The sequence below is a fragment of the Eptatretus burgeri genome, chromosome 5 (genome assembly GCF_056783735.1).
Source record: "Eptatretus burgeri isolate ZD-2024b chromosome 5, Ebu_testis_v1, whole genome shotgun sequence".
In the NCBI taxonomy this organism is placed as follows: Eukaryota; Metazoa; Chordata; class Myxini; order Myxiniformes; family Myxinidae; genus Eptatretus; species Eptatretus burgeri.
Window position 1 is genome coordinate 18,136,531 of NC_140965.1, and position 20,064 is coordinate 18,156,594.

At 43.2% G+C, this 20,064-nt stretch overlaps 1 protein-coding gene across 1 annotated transcript in view; it reads right to left on the minus strand.

Moving 5' to 3' along the window:
* The window catches only part of LOC147025943 (synaptotagmin-10-like), a 184,791-nt gene extending 165,595 nt beyond the window's left edge, over positions 1-19,196 (minus strand). The window contains exons 1-3 of the mRNA XM_085880868.1: positions 18,983-19,196; positions 15,058-15,109; positions 6,739-6,869 (exon numbers count right to left, since the gene is read on the minus strand). The gene's annotated coding sequence lies outside the window, so the exon portion shown is untranslated. The remainder of the gene's footprint in view (positions 1-6,738; positions 6,870-15,057; positions 15,110-18,982) is intronic.
* Between the last annotated feature and the right edge of the window lie 868 nt (positions 19,197-20,064).

The following is a 20,064-nucleotide window of genomic DNA, read 5'->3' on the forward strand; positions in this document are numbered from 1 at the left end:
ATACCACAAGTGTTCAGCCTTTATGAAATATAAAAGTTCCTCCTTTTCTCTGATGAAGGGCTGAAGTTGGAAACCTCACCATGCTGCATTCTTATCAGTTTTTAAGTTGATACAATCCATTGTTTAAGAGCTGAACCCGTTTTTACTGCCGGTTCATTTTGTGGATATTGGGGCCAATATAAGGTTGATAGCACATGTCGTGTAAGTTTGCCCCTTAATGAATCCGGGAGGGTCGAGTACTCCTTGTAAGTTGTCTTGTTTTGATTTTGTTCAGCCCTCAAAGATGGTCCAAATACCGAAAACTGCAAAACTCTCCACATGACTGACTGAGTTCCTCGACTCTCATTTGCCACCGTGTGGCACTCAACAGAATAATTGCATTTCCTCTCCCTGTCAAGGCTGGAGTGCTCCAAGTCAGTTTTCTGTGCTCAGTCCTATTCCTGATGTTCATCAATGATCTCTCTCTCTGACTCTGGAAAATCCTCTTTATCTATTTATTGATGACTCCACCCTGTGCAGTGACATCCCTCATCCTTCAGACAGACAGGCTGAAACCTCTTCCCTCTCTTCAGACCTTGAAAAAAAAACAAATCACAAACTGATGAAACAGTCAGAATATGTTTTTCACTCCTGACAAATCTCACACTCTCACTATCTCTGTCCGAAAGGACTGTCTGGCAACCCCCTCCCCCCCCCATCTACTTTCTTAACAATCCTCTTGTGGAGGTTCAGTCATTAAAACTCCTGGGTCTCACTCTCAGTCATGATCTTTCTTTGGCAAACCACATTTCAAGGTTGGCCTCCAAAGCTAGCCATCGACTGGGCATCCTCCATGGTACAAAGTCCTTCCTTGGCACTCCTGAACTCCAATCCACCAGCAAAGCCTTCATCTCCACTTGTATGGAATGCTGCTCTCCCCTCTGGGCTGACTCCCCTGCCTCCCATCTTGCTCAGCTTGACGCTGTGGAAACATAGGCCTTCAAGATCACTGGAATCTCCTGTGATGAATCTGAGTCTATAGGCCAATTACTTTACCATCGCAGACAGGTCGGTGGTCTCTCTGCCTTCTACCACCTCCTTTCTGGTCTTGCACCCCTGCTCTTGCACCTTGTCCCCCTCAACATTCTACAGGGTGCACCTGGTCCACCATCAACTCCATTCTGGTGAAACTCCCAAAATCAAGAATTATTGCTCACTGAAACACATTTGTTTTTCTCTTTTCCCACCTTTAGAACCACCTTTCACACTCACTTCGATCTCGTTCTTCCCTCCAAGTCTTCAAGACAGCTATTCACCACATCTCAGCACCCTCCCACCCTCAACCCCACCTCCTTCAAAATTTAGACTTTTTTTCTTCCTGAGAGTTTGCTTCTCTATCCATCTTGTCCAACCCATTCATCTTTCTCGACCCCTCATTCTCAACACACCATTGTTTGTCCAAATCTCCCACTATTTTGTCCTTCAACTGTGTTTATTTTGTCCTTCAACTTCAACTGTGTCCTTCAATTGTGTTCTTGCCCTTCCACAAGCCTTCATTCCAACCATACTCTTGCATCTGCAGTTAAATAAAATAAATTATCAGTCTTCACATATCTTATTTCAGTGATTTATTTACAACAAGTACAAATATGGTGACATTTTTACTCGTTCTTTGACTGCAATGCCTCCGCTCTCCTCCATCCCCAAATCCCCACACTGGTGCCTTTCCATCCTCATGCATATCATTCCACCCCAAACACCATTTTATGCTTCATGTATCATTCCAACCCATCCATCCATCGGAACCATACTCTGTGCAGAGCGTTGGTGCTGCCTCCGCAGTCTCCTTGGCTATTGGGCACAATCCTGAATGGTTCGCCACTCCAACACAGGATACCAGTAAGCTGGCACTCATTTTTCCGACCTCGGAAGGATGACAGGCAGAGTCAACCCCACCTAATATGAATTCAACAGCCGAATGGGATTTGAACTCAGGATCCCAGGATCCCAAGCCCACCACCCGAACCATTAAGCCAACATCAGGCATAACCTTCATTCTGTGTACAAAAAACAAGCCCCTCTTGTTGTTCCCAATTGTTCCCTCACTACCCCACTACCAGTTCAGCATTACTCTTCCATGAGCTTCGCTCTTGTATGGAGAGTAAGGAAGAAAAAAAACATTGCATCATTGGGTCTTTAGTGATGCATACCATTTAAGTCGAATAACCTTCCTAGGGAATCACAAGCATATCATCAATTCAGAAAGAGGAGGTCGAAGCATGCACACGTAATGTGTTGTGTAACAAGTACCAGTTATGCAGTGGTCCAGGCTGAGGACCCTTCAATGATACAAGCATCAAAGAGGATCTGGCAGCAGCCGTTAAAGTTCACCTCAACTCTTTTATTCCTCACATCTCCCGTTTGTGTAACTCCTTTAGAGGCTGTCCTATCCCACTCTTCGGTCCAAGGCTTGAAGCAGGCAGTGCAGTACAATCTCATATCTTCCCCCACCCTTGCCACCCTCCCCCCATCATTAACCCCACATAATCCAGTCCTTTTACTTGGAGGTTACTGTTTCCTCCCATCCACTCTCTCCTCCTTTTCTGGTCATTCATTCCCTTACTTTTGTCAAAGAGTTGTCTCCTGCCCCACTCAGTTCATACCCTCTTGCACCTTACTATTCCATGAGTCTCGATCTTGTAGAGAAAACAAGCTCAAATGAGCTAAGATCCTCGTCCTCTTAATGATGACGTCATAAAAACGAATATGACGTCATTGTGATGTATAAAGTTTGCGATAAATTATCTCTGCTAATGCCTGGCTTGATTCCCGTAAACAAAATTCAAACAGCTTACATAGTTTCGGAGATAATGGTATAGGCGATTTCCATTAGCGGCAATCACATTTGCGATATTATGCCGTCAACTTTTTTTCTAGGAAGAATTTCCCAAATCGGAGATGGTTGCTGCCTGCGCGTGGGCTTTCTGCATATACCTGGCAAGTTTCACGAAGATCCGATGAAAACTCTGGGTTGTGAAACAAAAAATGTCAAAAAATAGGAATGACGTCATAAAAATTGACATGACATCATAGTGATGTATCATATGTGCGGTAATTCATCTCTGCTAATGCCCTATTCGATTCCCGCAAACAGAATTCAAAAATCTTGCCTAGTTTCGGAGATAATTTTTTCGGCGATTTCCATTCGCGGAGATATTTTGACGTCATAACTTTTTTCTAGGAGGAATTTTCAAAATCGGAGATGGTTACTGTCTGTGCAGGGAATTTTTACATATATACGTCAAGTTTCAGGAAGTTTCGATGAAAACTGGAGGCTGTGAAACAAACAAGTCCACAAGAAGAAGATGAGGAACAACAACATGAGTCAGACTTAGAGATACTCCACGAGGATCTAAAAATCTACTATATAAATGGCAGTCCTTCTGTCTGTTTGTCTGCCTCTTTGTTTGTAACCAATAAGCTCCTAGACCAGTGAACCTATCTTGATGAAACTTTACACATATATAGACCCAACATTCAGCTCCAGGATGCGCTGAGTGGCTTTCCATAAAAATGAAATATATATATATATATATATATATATATATATATATATATATATATATATATATATATATATATATATATATATAAACATTTCCATTTTTTTAAAAAAATGGCTTTCGAATAGTGCGCCGGCGTATTAATTGTAACAAAAGGCTTCATGGTTAAAAACGCAAGGGTTTTTTGAAATACAAAATGTTCGTATTCGTTGACTTTTTAAACATACACATTCTCCTCCTGTTATTTGAATTCTCGAACTGCACGTGCACGGCAACAGCTAACTGCTAATAGATCTGCTCATGAAAGAGCCAGGCAAGCGGAGTCAGCTGCAGAGAGAGAGAGAGAGAGAGAGAGAGAGAGAGAGAGAGAGAGAGAGAGAGAGAGAGAGAGAGAGAGAGAGAGAGAGAGAGAGAGAGAGAGAGAGAGAGAGAGAGAGAGAGAGAGAGAGAGAGAGAGAGAGAGAGAGAGAGAGAGGGGGAGAGAGAGAGAGTCGTCTTACTGCTGATATAATATCTGCTCATGAACGAGCCAGGCAAGCGGAGTCGGCTGCAGAGAGAGGGAGAGAGAGAGAGAGAGAGAGAGAGAGAGAGAGAGAGAGAGAGAGAGAGGGAGAGAGAGAGAGAGAGAGAGAGAGAGAGAGAGAGAGAGAGAGAGAGAGAGAGAGAGAGAGAGAGAGGGGGGAGAGAGAGAGAGTCTTCTTACTGCTGATATAATATCTGCTCATGAACGAGCCAGACAAGCGGAGTCGGCAGGAGAGAGAGGGAGAGAGAGAGAGAGAGAGAGAGAGAGAGAGAGAGAGAGAGAGAGAGAGAGAGAGAGAGAGAGAGAGAGAGAGAGAGAGTTGCCTAACTGCAAATAGAGCGTCACACCGACGGGCGAGAGAAGCACAAAACTCACGTTCCAGCTTTCTCGGTCTGGGTTTTGGCAGGACATCAAGGACAGTTGCCACTGCTGCTAGAAACATTGAGTGGCTCAAGGCCGCCTTCAACTATGACCTCCCTGAGGATTACGGCAGCATAAAGCCTTCCTTCCATAAATCTGAGGAATAAAAGAAGCCTTCCTAATTTTCTCCATACAACTAATGCCTCAGTCTCACTAGCGTGAGGAAAATAGGGCAAATTTCCCGGGTATTACCGGGTACTTCAGCTAGTTCATAATGAAACCAACTAAATGATGTCTGAAAGGGGAGAACTCTATTGGCCAAATAGATAGAGGTTATCATTTTTAAAAATGCAAAAGAAAGATATCACTTTCCCTTTACCGATATTGTAGAGCACAGCTGAGGTGCACCTGTCGGTTTCAAGAAAATTCATCAAAAGTTGCAAGACCCCTGCTGAGCCTGGATGTGGAGATATGTTAAGGAAATAAAGAGATGACAATCTACAAGGTAGATGCAGAAATGGGAAAGTGCTGAAAGAATGATGACGATTAAGTGATGATGTGTACAGAACGATGTTAACGCCCCTACCAAGTCAAAGACGTCAACTAGAAGGGCACTCGGTAGAGGCGCATACCTCTGCCACACAATGTCTGATCCAAAAGAACAAATCAGGCCCAAAACATTTTTGAAATATCACGACATATATCGTTTTTGATCACGATATATATATATATATATATATATATATATATATATATATATATATATATATATATATATATATATATATATATATATATATCGTTTTTGATCACTATATATATATATATATATATATATATATATATATATATATATATATATATATATATATATATATATATATATCGTTTTTGATCACGATATGTATCGTTTTTGATCACGATATGTATCGCTTTTGATCACGATATGTATCGATTTTGATCACGATATGTATCGCTTTTGATCACGATATGTATCGTTTTTGATCACGATATGTATCGTTTTTGATCACGATATGTATCGTTTTTGATCACGATATGTATCGTTTTTGATCACGATATGTATCGTTTTTGATCACGATATGTATCATTTTTGATCACGATATGTATCGTTTTTGATCACGATATGTATCGTTTTTGATCACGATATGTATCGCTTTTGATCACGATATGTATCGTTTTTGATCACGATATATATCGTTTTTCATCACGATATATATCGTTTTTCATCACGATATATATCGTTTTTGATCACGATATATATCGTTTTTGATCATGATTTATATCGTTTTTGATCATGATATATATATATATATATATATATATATATATATATATATATATATATATATATCGTTTTTGATCATGAGATATATCGTTTTTGATCATGATATATATTGAGCTCTCAATGGTGAAGAATCACTTAAAAATTAAATAATTGTCATTTCCGGATCTGGACTTGGATCTTCACCAAAATTGAAACAACTCATCCTTGTCACACACCCAACGTGTCCACCAAGTTTTGTTTGAATCTGTCCACCGTCTCTGGAGATATCGTGCTCACAAACAGACAAACAGGGGTGAAAACATAAGCTTCATCCACTTTCGGTAGCAGAGGTAATAAAATAACCAATTCCAGGGGAATTAACCCACCTGTACTTTCTGGGGGGAATTATCCTGTCCGTAAAAATATGGTAATTAACCCGTCCGCAAGGATGGGGGAATTTTACCCTTTCCTAAGATTGGGGGAATGAATTTTTTTTGGAAGGATGAGATTTTCGCTTGTGCTTTGGAACCTCCGACGTGACAGTTACATCATGAGACCTGTTTTAGTGAATTGCCAGGCCAATTGCAATTACCTGCAACCACTACAGAGCTCAGTAAATATCAAAAGGTCCAGTTATCCAACAGATATCGAGCCAAATCCTGTGTACTAATTGGTGATTGTGTAACATCGCTACCCACATGTGGTGCTTTGCCAGCATGAAGCACCTTCAGTGCCAGGAAATGTGCTGCGCCAGCAAGAGGTGTCTGTGCCAAACAGCGCAGGGCAAGGCAGCGCAAAAAAAAAAAACAAAAAAAAAGATGAAACCATCTGTATGCAGTAATTGGTTCCACCAGCAACACTCACTTTATCAATATGTCGAATTAGCATAGTGTGTCATGTGCATTCATGCAACAATAGTTTCATTTATAGATTTATATAACTCCATCTACCACTACATTGTTAGTAAGGAAACAAATCCCTGATGCTGTTTGATGTTTATGCATCAATTTGCGAGTTATCCACATTACCCCACAGCCATGGCCATCAGAGTCTCTCCAGACGGACCTTGAGCCCCACAAGCAGCTCACTCACGCTCTCCCTTGGCATCTGCCGGTACACGGCGATGGTTGGTCGCACCAGTGGTCCTGGAGTTCGCACCCTGGTTGGTAGAGACAGTTCTTTGTTCCAAGATGCCGATTAGGTTTCGAGCATATGACTTGCAATCACCAGGTATATCAAGAACTTGACGTGGCTGGTTTATAAAGTTCATTCAATGGTGTTGCATCGAACCTTCAGCTCTGATTTTGTGTCAACCGGCGATCCTACACACCTCATCATATGGGCAAAAAAATGTAGGTCTTGAAATTATGAAAAAACACAAAATGAGGTCCTCATACATTTCAGATTTCACTGGTAAATGATGCTGGATATACTTACAGACCCAATAACTTTTAAACCATTAAGTACATTCATTTAGACAGCTAGTCGTTTGATATTTGCAGAGGATGTAAATCATCGGTCTGACAGGATGCCGAGGTTGCACACTTACCTTTGAGCATGTGAGTTTGATTCCAGACCCGATTATGAACTGTTGGATTGGTGCTTTTGTAAGCTGTTCATTGCATCAAAAAGTTTGCCGTTCATATGGACGCTAAGCCGGCTGTCCCATTTGATAGCATTCGTTTATGGACGTTAAAAGACTTAGTCTTTTGCTAAGAATGGGTGAGGTAGCGCTGGTACCCTTCTGCTTTGTTTGTATGTGGCACAAGGCTGTGGGGTAGCAACATTGGCTGAGAACACGGCTGTGCCGCTGTTGCAACGCCCTCTGCTGGATAGGGCAGGAATTTGGAATTTCGCCATGGTGCTGGTGAGAGCTCGCCTACTCTTCACGAAGGACACTGTGGGATCTTTGACATCCGTCAACTAATGCCGGCAGATGGGACACCCAGTTTAACGTCCATCTGAGGGGTGACACACACACATTGAGTCATCACATGCCTGTGAAACACCGAGATGGCAGTTTATAGCTGTGTCGGGATTCTCGCCCAGGCTTGACAGCTTAGAGGCGAGTGTGCGTACCTATATGTCATTCTCTCAGCACGGTCGGTACCCTGAACATGAGCAATCCACTGCTTGCAAGCACACAGGAAATCCGATCACCAGTCTAGGAGGGACCCATCAATACCACAAACTGACACTGTGGAAATCAGGGCATAGTGCCAGAAAGACAAGACAAATACATTCAGACATGTCCAGTGGGATAGTCCTGACCTCTTGTTTTAGTGAGACAGAAGTAGGACGTCCAAGGTGGAGTGACCTGGGCGGAAGTTAGACTGGGTGAACATCAGAGAATTAGTGAAAAGATTAATCCCGTTGTCCTGTAATTATTGATTCCCTTACTTTGCTGATGACCTCCACTAATTGATCATAACACCCAAAAATACTGTGATGTTTGTGGGGTAGATGGAGGAATTTCATAGGAAAGATAGGATTGTATTGAGTTACTTGTTCCGTGGACATGTAGGAAACATCTCAATGTAAATTAAGTAGGGAAACTGTGAGCTTAAGTGTTACATGTCACGACACGGGGGGTTGTGCTGTGTTAATTAAGTAGGGATTAAGGATAATTTCTCCCCAGTATGTGATTGGTCCCTGTGACCTTTTCCTATGTTTTTGCATTTCAAGACCAGCGATAAAAAGGGATCACGTCCTTTAAACAACACCAAGCTGCACATCCAAGCAGGCAAAAACCCCGCCTCCAGGGGTGACAAACAAACCACGCCCCTGGGGTGGATGATTGATGGGCATGACATCAGAAAAAGGGGGGAGTGAGGTTCGACGGCAGAACACAAGGGCGATGGAAGTGTAGTGAGGAATGCGGTTGAGACGTGAAGGTTCAAGATGAGAGGAAGGGTGTTAAGTTCGAAGCGGGACACAAAGGAGACCGGCAGTCAGAGTCTTGTGTTGGGCGACAAAAGGCAGTCGAGACAAAGGCTCGGAGAGCGGGACAGAAGCCAGAGAGGCAGGACTAGCAGTTGAAAGAGGAGGGCATTACGGCTGGCTTCCCGTTGAACGCGGTGAAGAAGACTGCACGATTCTTGTGAACATGCTGAGGTGAATTGGCTCACGTGGAAGAGCAAGACGCTGGCCGTTGACTTTTGGCTGAATCGTGTGGGACCAGCCACGAAACCTCATGTTGAGCCATCGGGGGAAAGAGACGGCACCATTCTGCAGAGCAGCGGCGTCGGTGAGGGCGATCGACGAGGGAAGCTGCACGGCGATCTCTGAGCCCTGGAGTTGAGTATCACCGCCCAAATTGCCTCCTGTACATTTGCCCACCCAGAGAACAGCTGGGCGGCATTTTAAGGCCCTGTCACACCTTGACGTTTTAGCCAGCAATGGCAACGTATAAAAATGTATGTAAAACGTTGCCGTACGCTGAAATTTTGATGTTTTTTTTTTAAGTTTTGGACGTATTCATAACGAGTTGGATGTATGCATAACGTATTAGTAACGTACACTGAATGCTTTAATCACATATAGATAACTTATACCAACGAATGCTGAGCGTGTTGTTGGCATTCACAACCTATGCCCAACGATAGTCTAACGTATGCATAGCGCGCTGCACGTATCGCCGACGATCACATGGCGTAGCCTATTAAAAAGCTGCCGCTCGCCGATTCAAATCATAACCGCCTGAGAATTGGAAGTGTCAACATCGCAGTCACACCTTGACGATTTAGCCAGCGTATGCCGACCTATGAAAAATGTGTCTAAAACGCTGGCACAAGTCTAATACGTTATGGGTAAATTTGGTTTACGTGAAGAGCACGCTGAAAAACGATGAAGTACGCTATCATATTTCGTGGACCGTCTCGTACGTCGTGAAATTTCAAGCATGCTGAAAATTTTACGACGTACTCGCCGTCTGGCTCACACGTTCCGCGACGCTGGGAATAAGTTGTAGGCACGATATGCGATCGTTGACACACGTCGACACAAGTTCCTTGTAAGTTACTCATAAGTCGAAACACGTCGAGGTAATGTTTAGCGTCCCCGAAACCTATTTTCTCCGTCAAGGCACATTTTCTTTTTTTGTCCTTGGCTCCGTGAAGGCACGTGACAAAATATCTGAAGTTGTTGTTATTTTTTTTGTTTGTTTTTTTTAGTCTATCGCGAATTTTAAAATATATTCGGACATTTGCTTTTAAGTTTCGACGTCGACGTGACACTATCCTCAAACAGAAAATATTCACAGAGGAGGAACTAAGAATAAGACATGAGCAAACTGAAGAGGCAATCGGACGTGACGTAACGGCACGTGACGAAATATCGGAAGTTGTTGTTTTTTTTATACGTCAATATGCGTTGGAGGTACGTTACTCATAGGTTAGAAATAAGTTTTCGGTACGCTAAGCATTACCTCGACGTGTTTCGACTTGTGAGTAACTTACAAGTAACGTGCCTCGACGTGTGTCAACGATCGTGTAACGTGCCTAAAACACGCTACTCATTACCTCGACGTGTTTCGACTTATGAGTAACTTACAAGTAATGTGTGTCGACGTGGGTCAACGATCGCATAGCGTACCTACAACTTATGGCCAGCGTAGCGGAACGTGAGAGTCATACGCCGGCATACGTCGTAAAATTTCAAGCATGCAAAAATTTGAGAACCACAAAGTACAACGATGAAAGCCAGCGTACTACGACGTATGGCAGTGTTTTTCAGCGTGCTCTTAACGTATACAAAACTTACCCATAACGTATTCGACGTGTGCCAGCATTTTAGACAAATCTTTCATAAATCGGCATACGCTGGCTAAATCGTCAAGGTGTGACAGGGCCTTTAGGCGCATTTTCCCACGCAGGATGAGGCAACTCGACCCCAAAGCTCGTAAAAGATCACTTCTGGACCCGAAGTTAAGTGTCAAAATAAAGGACAATTTTTTCTTTGTTTTATTCTGTCCCCTTAAGTCTGTGTGGTGCGCGTTGAAATTAGATTTATTTTACCTCACGTTCCGTCTCATTATTATCCCATTTTGAATTATCACCATTGCAAATATTGGTTCACAAGTCAGTAATTGGTTCACGAGTCAGTAAGTGACCACTCTATTCATTATGGGTGTCTGTCTGTCTGTCTGTCTGTCTGTCCCGAGCATAGCTCCATGGGTTTTGATCCGATCTTGATAAAATTAGGGTGCGAGGTTTATATCATGATCTAGTTGTGTTTTCTGGAGAATGGGTGTGCTACGCCCATTATGGGCGGAGCCACGCCCAAAAAACATGTGTTTTTAGGGGGCATCCGATTTCAAGTTACATCTTCTCCTAGGGGGGTTGTCGAATCTGGCAGGGGTTTTCGGTATTTGGTTAGCCAAATGGCACCTGCATAGCCCCACGGAGCTCGATTTTTCATTTTCGTCCCAAGGTCAAGGTCACAAGGTCACGAACTTAGAAAATGTCAAAAAAATCAATAAAATGGGCATCGAGCTCCTTGGGTTTTCAACTGTTTCGAATGAAAGTTGGTATGCAAGTAGTGCTCTTCGAGTATGACAACTTTCATCATTTACGTTTTTCCCGATTCCCGCCAGTTTGCCCGTTGCGTCCCCTCGAAGGTCAAAAAATAAAAATGGCGAACCGTGTACATTGCTCGTGAACCATCGCCGTCTCCAGACTTGTTTGATTTATTGTCATTAAACCCCGTATTTATTTAAGTTGCTTGTGTCTCTCTGTCTTTTGTGGGTTCAAGATAAACCCCCTTGTGTTGTGCTTCCATCTGCTCCGTCCTTGCTGCCGTTTCTTTCCCGCATGCACCATTATCTCCAAGAATCTCGGCTGTAAACCTCCAAGGGAGAATCATTTGGCTATCCGTCTATGTCGGGGTTAACCCCCTGGACACGACAATACTTCGATCAGCGCAGTCGATTTTAAGGCTCGTTGAAGAGCATGCACAAAGATCACATCTGGAACTAGAAGGGCACTCGGTAGAGCGCGTACCTCCGCCATGTAATGCCTAATCTACAAGAACATATCTGGCCCAATACATTTTTGAAATATCATGCTATATATCGTTTTTGAGCCCAATGTCTCAATGGTGAGGAATCGCTTTAAAAATTGTAGTAGTCGAATCCTGATCCGCATCTGGGTCTTCACCAAAATTGAATCATTTCTTCCTTGTCACACACCCAACATGTCCACCAAGTTTCATCCGAATCCGTCCACAACTTTTTGAGATATACTGTTCACAGTCAAACAGACAGAAGGGGGTGAAAACATAACCTCCTTCACCTTCCGTGGTGGAGTAACAAGGCCATTAGCACCACAAGAGTATTTTTTACAAGAATCACCAAGGCATCAGTATAGACAATAAACAAAAATGCAATTATTACTATGAGAACCAGGCGTACCAGCATTTTGCAGAGCCGAGTACTCATATGGGAGCACCAAAGAGGCAAACTCAAAAACAGCAACAACCACCTCAAGGTACGGTTAAGCCCAAAATTATTCATACCTGATGAAAAATCTGAGAGTTTTGCATTTATCTCATATATATATATATACAAGCTGGAATGGTGGGACTTTCACTTCACCCAAGGATATTTAGTTGGCATGTACAAATCCACATATATTTTGGCTCAACATTATTAGCACAACAATAGAAATGTTAATATTTCTGTTTTTATACGTGTCCAAAACTACTCGTACTCCATACCAAGTCTCAGAATTGAGGCCAATGTTTGTGATAATGCGCATGCTTTTGATATTCCTAAGATTCATTATCATGTTCTGCAATTATTCTAAGATGTGTGCATACAATCTGAATGCATTACAAATGTGGTCTATTGAATGTACAGTGAGGAATGTTGTAGAACAACACTCTGCTTTTGGACTATAAATTAAGGGGAGCTGATGCAATCATTCTCAGGTCATTGTCACCATGGCGAAGAAGAAAGAAGTCAGTGAGGACCTTCGGTTATGCATTGTGAATGCTCACAAGGAGGGGAAGGCTACAAAGCTATTTCGAAGCAGTTTTGAGTGCCAGTTGCCACCATACAAAGCATAATTAGGAAGTACAAGGAGTTCCACACTGTAAAAAAAAACATTGAAGGACGTGATCGGAAGCCAAAGGTGTCGCCTCGTCTGGAAGAAAAGCATGGCGAGAGGCCAACAACAATCCACGGATCACTATTAAGGCTCTCCTGAAAAACCTTGGCGAGTCTGGGACCAAGATATCAAGGCAGACACTCCAGCGGACGTTGCACAAGGAGGGTCTCCATGGACGCCGACCAAGAAAGACTCCACTCCTCCATCCCAGGCACAGAAAGGCTCGTCTAGCCTTTGCTAAAGCTCACCTGGACAAAGATCCAAGCTTTTGGTCCTCAGTTCTGTGGTCGGATGAGACGAAAATGGAGCTTTTCGGGCACAGAGATGTTGATTTCGTTTGGTGAAAGAAAGGTGAAGCATATAACCCTAAGAACACAGTCCCAACCGTCAAGCATGGAGGCGGGAGCATAATGCTTTGGGGATGTTTATCAGCCAGTGGGCCCGGCAATCTCGTCAAAGTGGATGGCATCATGAAAAAGGAGCAGTACATCAAGATCCTTGAGGAAAACATTAAACGGTCCGCAGAGAAACTTCACCTCGGGGAGCATCGGACGTATCAGCAGGACAACGATCCAAAACACACCGCCAAGTCAGTCAAGAAATGGTTCCGGGATAATGATGTGGACGTTCTAGAGTGGCCAAGCCAAAGTCCGGACCTCAACCTAATCGAGAATCTGTGGAGGGAGCTCAAGACCGGAGTGATGGCAAGGAAGCCTTCCAACCTCAAAGACCTGGAGACCTTCGCAAAGGAGGAATGGGCTAAAATCCCAGGGAATGCCTCTGTTCATAAAGCCAGCACATGTGGATGAATACGCCATGTGATACAATAAACCTACTCGGTATTACTCTGACAAATTTATCCTGGAATCCACACATTACTCAAAAAGCTAAGTCTGCCTCAAATAAATTAGGAGTCCTGTTCAGATGTCGAAGATTTTTCTCTTCTGAACATTTGCTCCAACTATATAAAGGATCGATTCGTCCTTGTGTAGAGTACTGCTCTCACATCTGGAGAGGTTCCAGCTCCACATACTTACTGGACAGAATTGAATACAAAGTTATTCGACTTGTCAACTCTACCATTGTTACCTCAAAACTCGACCCGCTCAAATTACGCCGCAAAGTAGTCTGTCTGTCTGTCTGTCTGTCTGTCTGTCTGTCTGTCTGTCTCTCTCTCTCCCTCTTTTCTACAGATATTACTTTGGTTTCTGCTTGCAAGAACTTGCTGCTTTGTGTACCTCCACCATTAGCGAGACCAAGGTATACTCGACAAGCCACGATATCACATGATTATTGTGTGGCCATGGGCAACTCAAGGGTGGGCCGTTACGATGTTTGTTTCTTCCCCTCCACTGACAAACTCTGGAACTCTTTACCTTCTCACGTCTTCCCAAACACTTGTGACCTTCCCATTTTCAAAAAGCAGATTTTTTTTACTTCCTCAAAAACTCAGAAAATTCTCGCTTTCCTTACTTTTCGATCAATGCAGTTCTTTTATTTAAGGCTTGGCCTCGATGAGGACTATTTAGTCCATTACTGAAGCCTTCAACATTAAAATAAGAAAATAAAATGAAAATAAAAATATTCACATATATCAGAAAAAGATCCAGGTGTCCAGGTCTGAAACACCAAATCCAGGTAAGAGACCCTTAATCAAAATCTTGGAGTTTAACGAAATAGCTGTTTGAAGTTTACCTTGCCAGAGCAATTGATATATTTCTGTCCAAATATCTAATTCTTTGAATTTTCAGGTCTATTTCAACAAGCATCAGAGAAAAAGGCAGATGGAAACACTTCTCCACATCAGGAATCAAGATTGTGTTGCAACTGAAGTCCATGACCATCGGCATTGATATTCCAATGACACCAAATTCCTGTGTCACCTTTTAAAAGGGTTCCAAGGTGAGAATTGTGTGTGTGTGTGTGTGTGTGTGTGTGTGTGTGTGTGTGTGTGTGTGTGTGTGTGTGTGTGTGTGTGTGTGTGTGTGTGTGTGTGTGTGTGTGTGTGTGTGTGTGTGTGTGTGTGTGTGTGTGTGTGTGCGTGTGTGCGTGCGTGAATTGTTAGGAACAGTTGTTTGTGAAAAAACGAGATGTGTGTGTCAAAATATAACTTGAAGACAGGTTTTAATATCTCTCGGATCCCAGATTAGTAATCCTGTATTAAATATTAACAAATCTACAATTGGCATGGAGTGTAATAGTTCGAATTATATTTGTTTAAATGTCCGATAATACACCTACATTTCAGGGTTGGCCAGTCTTGTTCAGCACTCGACACATCGCTCCAAGTTGTCTGCGAAACAACGGCAGAGTGCCGGATTATAATTAATGAACATGGGACGATGCGTCTCAGCAAGCTCCTCCAGTTGTTTACCGGGCTAGCCAGCACATGTGAAGGAATAGATGCTCACAGTTACACATGACTACATTCACCCTTTGTGTTTGTGTTGTACTTTGATAATTGCACGTGCCCTCATAGTCATATGGTTTGATGTACTTACGATACTGATAAATGCAATGGTCTCTTTCATTGGTTTTCAGTTCCCATAAGCTGAAGGATCGATTGAAGGCCAAATATCCTCAACTACGCCTCCATTGCCCATCCTGAAGAACCATGAGTGAGCTCGTTTCCAAGGAGAACATTTCGCCTGGACCTCTTATAGAACGAATGGATGTCTCTGGCTCTGAAACCGAAAGTGAATCGGACCTCACAGAAACTGATACTGCACCAAGTTTGGTAAAGTTGAGGCTGCAGTCTAGCTAGCATGTCCTTTAATGCATTAATGCTTCGACAGGAACTTTCACTTTCTCGGGGACTGCGTGTTCCTTGGCCACCTACTGCTGCTTACCCTCAATGTGGAGGCTGCTGAAGCCACTGAACTATACAACACTCTCGCATGGGTTATTGGTGCATCAGACGTGCCTACTCTGAAAGCGTTTATCGATGTCCCAAGGGACACGTCTTAAGTTACTGCCGATCCTACAGGACGTCATTTCATGAGAGTCTAAAGGAATGAATCTCACCCCAAAGTCAATGTATTTAGGTGTCATGATGAAACATCTTGCAGGATCTTCAAAGGTTATTGGGCTGTTGAATAAGCTTGGACATTATGTTTCACATTAAACTATTCGACAACTTGACACAGCTCTTGCTCAACTACAAATTAGTCATGGAGTGATCCAAGTTTCTCCAGGATTCAGTGGGAAGCTCAATACCATCCTTGTGTGGGACAACATCGACTTGAGTGAGGAAACCCTATCCAGCTATAGTACTACTCATCATACCAACGGTATCATGATTCAACAACCTCACACAACTGAGGGACACAAGAGATAGTCAAAAGGTGCATCAAGCAATGGAGAAAAATGCTCACTGCAAATTTCTGCTTCATCAGTACTCCAATAACATCGTCAGAAGCAGCAAGGACCGACCATCATGAAGTTCTACTGCAGTTCATTAGAACCATAAGGACATCTAATTGGGAAGGACATCTGGTATTTCTCAGAGCCATGATGCTCTGTTTTTTTGCCAACCTACTCCATGGAGATGATCAAATTACCCGAGACACATCCTAGCACTCAACACCACATCAAATCAGGAGGATGGACTATCCAGCAGCAAACACGTTTCAGTTTCTCTGTAACTGCATGTGATCAAGTCATCGAACAGACTTGTAACAAGGACTGGAAAATTAGTGGTGGTATAGCAGGTTTCACTTTGACTCAAAACGCTGTCCGTTGGATTCCATCTCAGTCTGAGCATGTAGCTATCGCTCGAGAGTGTGGGGAAATTGCTGGGAACCACGATGAAACGTTCCAGAAAAGATCTTGATGAGTCAAGCAAAAACAGGGAGGAGGAAGCTTTGAAACCTGTGATGGAACACATCGAGCAGATAGATGGTGGACCCCTTCAGTTCAGCACAAGCAGAATTGATGATTAATTATCACCTCGGGTGTTATTGCCTCTGTGTCGTGTTCCAGTGATATGCTTGGTGCCAAAGACCTTGGTGAGAAAGCTGTAACTGATATCACCACTCGTTGCCTGATCACAAATGAGATATCTTTTCATGACTCCATCAAACAAATGAAATTGGAGACATTTTCATCAGCTGTAAAAGCCAAGGTTGGTAGTAAGCAAGGCAAAGATGTCGTGGTACAGAGTGACCACACGGCTTTTTGCTAGACTACTTGTTATTAAGAGCGAGAACGTGGACCTCCGTTACGTTCTGCCTCACTTCCTTGCGTCAGTATCTCTGATACTCGCAAGTTCAGATGGTTCGTTAGCCAATACAAACAAAGCCGCCTTGCTTCATTGCATTGAATGGAAGTGGAAGGACTGTCATATGGCAGACCCACCTCAGCACTCAGCTCTGATTATGGATGGATGGCCATGATCCACAGTCTTTCTCCAAATTCATTGCCTGCAACTTATGATGAGCCACCACCAATTCATTCTTGCCAAGGTCATAAGCGGAGCTGGACACCTGAAACATCTTTGAGTCGATGTCGTCTTTGATAGATATCCTGACAAAAATATCAAGTTTGCTGAACATGTCAGGAGGGCATCCACATCAGTCAGCTCAAACAAATATATGGCCTGGACAATAAAGTTCCGAAACAATGGAAGAATTTAATTGAAAAAATGATAAAAACAAGGATACACTCATAGAATCCCTGCACGAGCGCTGGTCGGAAGCATCGCCACCCATGCTTGGAAATATTTCGCTGTTTATAGCTCACAGGGAGACTTGTCACTGTATCAAGGTAGAGAGTGATATTGCTACCACAGTGAAGTACGAAGAAGTGTGGTGACCACGAGGAGGCAGACACTCGACTATTTCTACACTATAAACATGTTGCGAATGATTTTGACAATGTCCTAATACAGAGTCCTGGCACAGATGTTGCCATCCTGGCCTTGTCCCATGCCTTGATTATTCCAGAGACATTGCAACTTGAAACGGGCCCCACACAGGAGACTCAAATAGCTCAAATCAGCAAGCTTGCCAGGGCGATGTGCCGCAAGCTCTGCGAGGCTCGGCGGATTGCATGTATACACAGGCTGCGCTCCAACAAGTGCCTTTCATGAAAAAGGGGGGAAAAAAAGGCTTTTGACCTGTGCAGTGACGTCAAGTTCCAGAAACTATTCTCTAAGCTTGGAGTAAACTCCAAAATGTACGATACTCAAGCCCGTAGCATGGAGGAATCTGTTTGTTCCCTTTATGGACAGTGTGGTGTAAGTGTCAATGAGGCATGTTACAAGTTGTTCTGTGTGAAATGTCTATGTGAGCAAACCTTGCCGACAACATCTGATGCTTTACGACTTCATTCTCAGAGGGCCGAATTACCAGGCAGCAATATACTTCTGAGCTCTGAAACAATGTATTGACACACCCAGTCCACACAATCATGGATGGATTGTCGAGAGGAGGGAATAAAAACATACTGTGGCTGCAGGAAAAAAACCCAATGTGAGACTAACTAGTGTTCATGTCGTTCCAGCAGTCTTTCGTGCACTGGACTGTGTGGCTGTGAGCACTGGACCAACACAAACGCCATCCCAGCAGTACGGTCATTGATAGAGGATGCGAGTGATAGTGATGACTCAGACATTGATGCTTAATACCTGCAATATTTGTAAGATCCATGTTCAACTTATTCAGCATTATATTTTGATCCATCTATTACTGCAAAAAGTGTTGAAGGTCTGCCAACAACCCCCTTCTGGTAAAACTACCAAAATCACGAATCACTGCTCACCTTCACTCTTTCATTCCTCTTTTTCTCCTGCCTTTGGAATAAACTCCCACACTCTCTTCAATCCCATTCTTCCCTCCAGGTCTTCAAAACAGCTATTCCCCACCACCTCTTATCTTCCCCCATAAAAAACAATGATCTTTTCTACCCCCGTTAATCCATCCCAAACCCACCTCTTTCAAATTCCCTGCTTTCCTTCCTGAAAGCCCCTGTAGTGTCCATCTTGTTTACCCTGTTTTCCCCACCCCTATTCCTCTCTCTTCAACAGATCTCCTAATGTCTCTGTTCCCCACTGTTTTGTCCTTCCCTCTCCCACCCCTCTTGCTGTGCATTGTATGTTAGCTCTCATACAAGCCTCGACAATGTTAAAAAATATATATATTATATACACATATACACATATATTTACCGGGCATAGTGGCGTGTGCCTGTAATCCGGCTACTCGGAGGCTTGGGTTGGAGATCGCTCGAGGACGGGGGCTCTGCGCTGGGCCGCGCTATGAGAGGGTGTAGGGCAGCCCGGAATCATGGCGAAACCCAATCCTTATCCCTGTGTCGTAAGAGGCGACCAGGGTTGCGTCAGGAAGGGCATCCGGCGTAAAACCTGTGCCAAATCACTATGTGGATCATAACCGACGATCCGCTGTGGCCCTAAATCCCTAAAGGGAGCAGCCGAAAGAAGAACAACAACATATATACATATATTTGGAATAATTATCATTACATACAAATTATTTAGAACCCCATGTTGACATGTGACCGATTTGACTCTGAAATAGTATCTTTAAGAAATACATTCAATGATCATGCACTCAGTTTTTCATCATTTAGGAATAAGGTGTATATACTTCATGTCTGGACATTTTTCTTCTCTATTTTGTCCTTTCATCTCAATGCAGGTGGCTTATCATTTTCCTCAATTCTGCACAGCCACTCCAACATCAATTTTCACCCGTTTGTCCAAAAATCGGAAACTGCCAACATCAATTTTCGAAATCTGTACCCCTAAATTGACAAAAGTTGAAAAAAAAATAATCTAGTTCTCAGCTGGGTACCACAAAACTCATTTTATAGCGATGATAGAATGAGGCAGCTGATGGCCTATGACGTCACCTGATCAATGCAGCTGAGGTTCAAAGTTTTCTTGGCCTTACAAACTATCTCGTTCACTTTATTCCTAATATTGCCACTGTCGCTGACCTGTTACATGCCTTGGCCCACAAAGATACAATCGGGATGTGGACAAACACACAAAACGGCATTTGAGCAGCTGAAAACGTTGAACAGTGCCAAATGATGGCGCATTTTGAACCCCAGGTTCGTACTCCTCTCACTGTAGATGCAAATCCAGTGGGATTAGGTGCTATTTTGGAACAAACCTTTTCAGACAATACCACAAGACCTACAGTGGCCAGCAAAAGTATTCACACCCCTCTAAAGTTTTCACATTTTGATGCCACCTGAGCTTATTTCATGATGCTGTCAAATCAA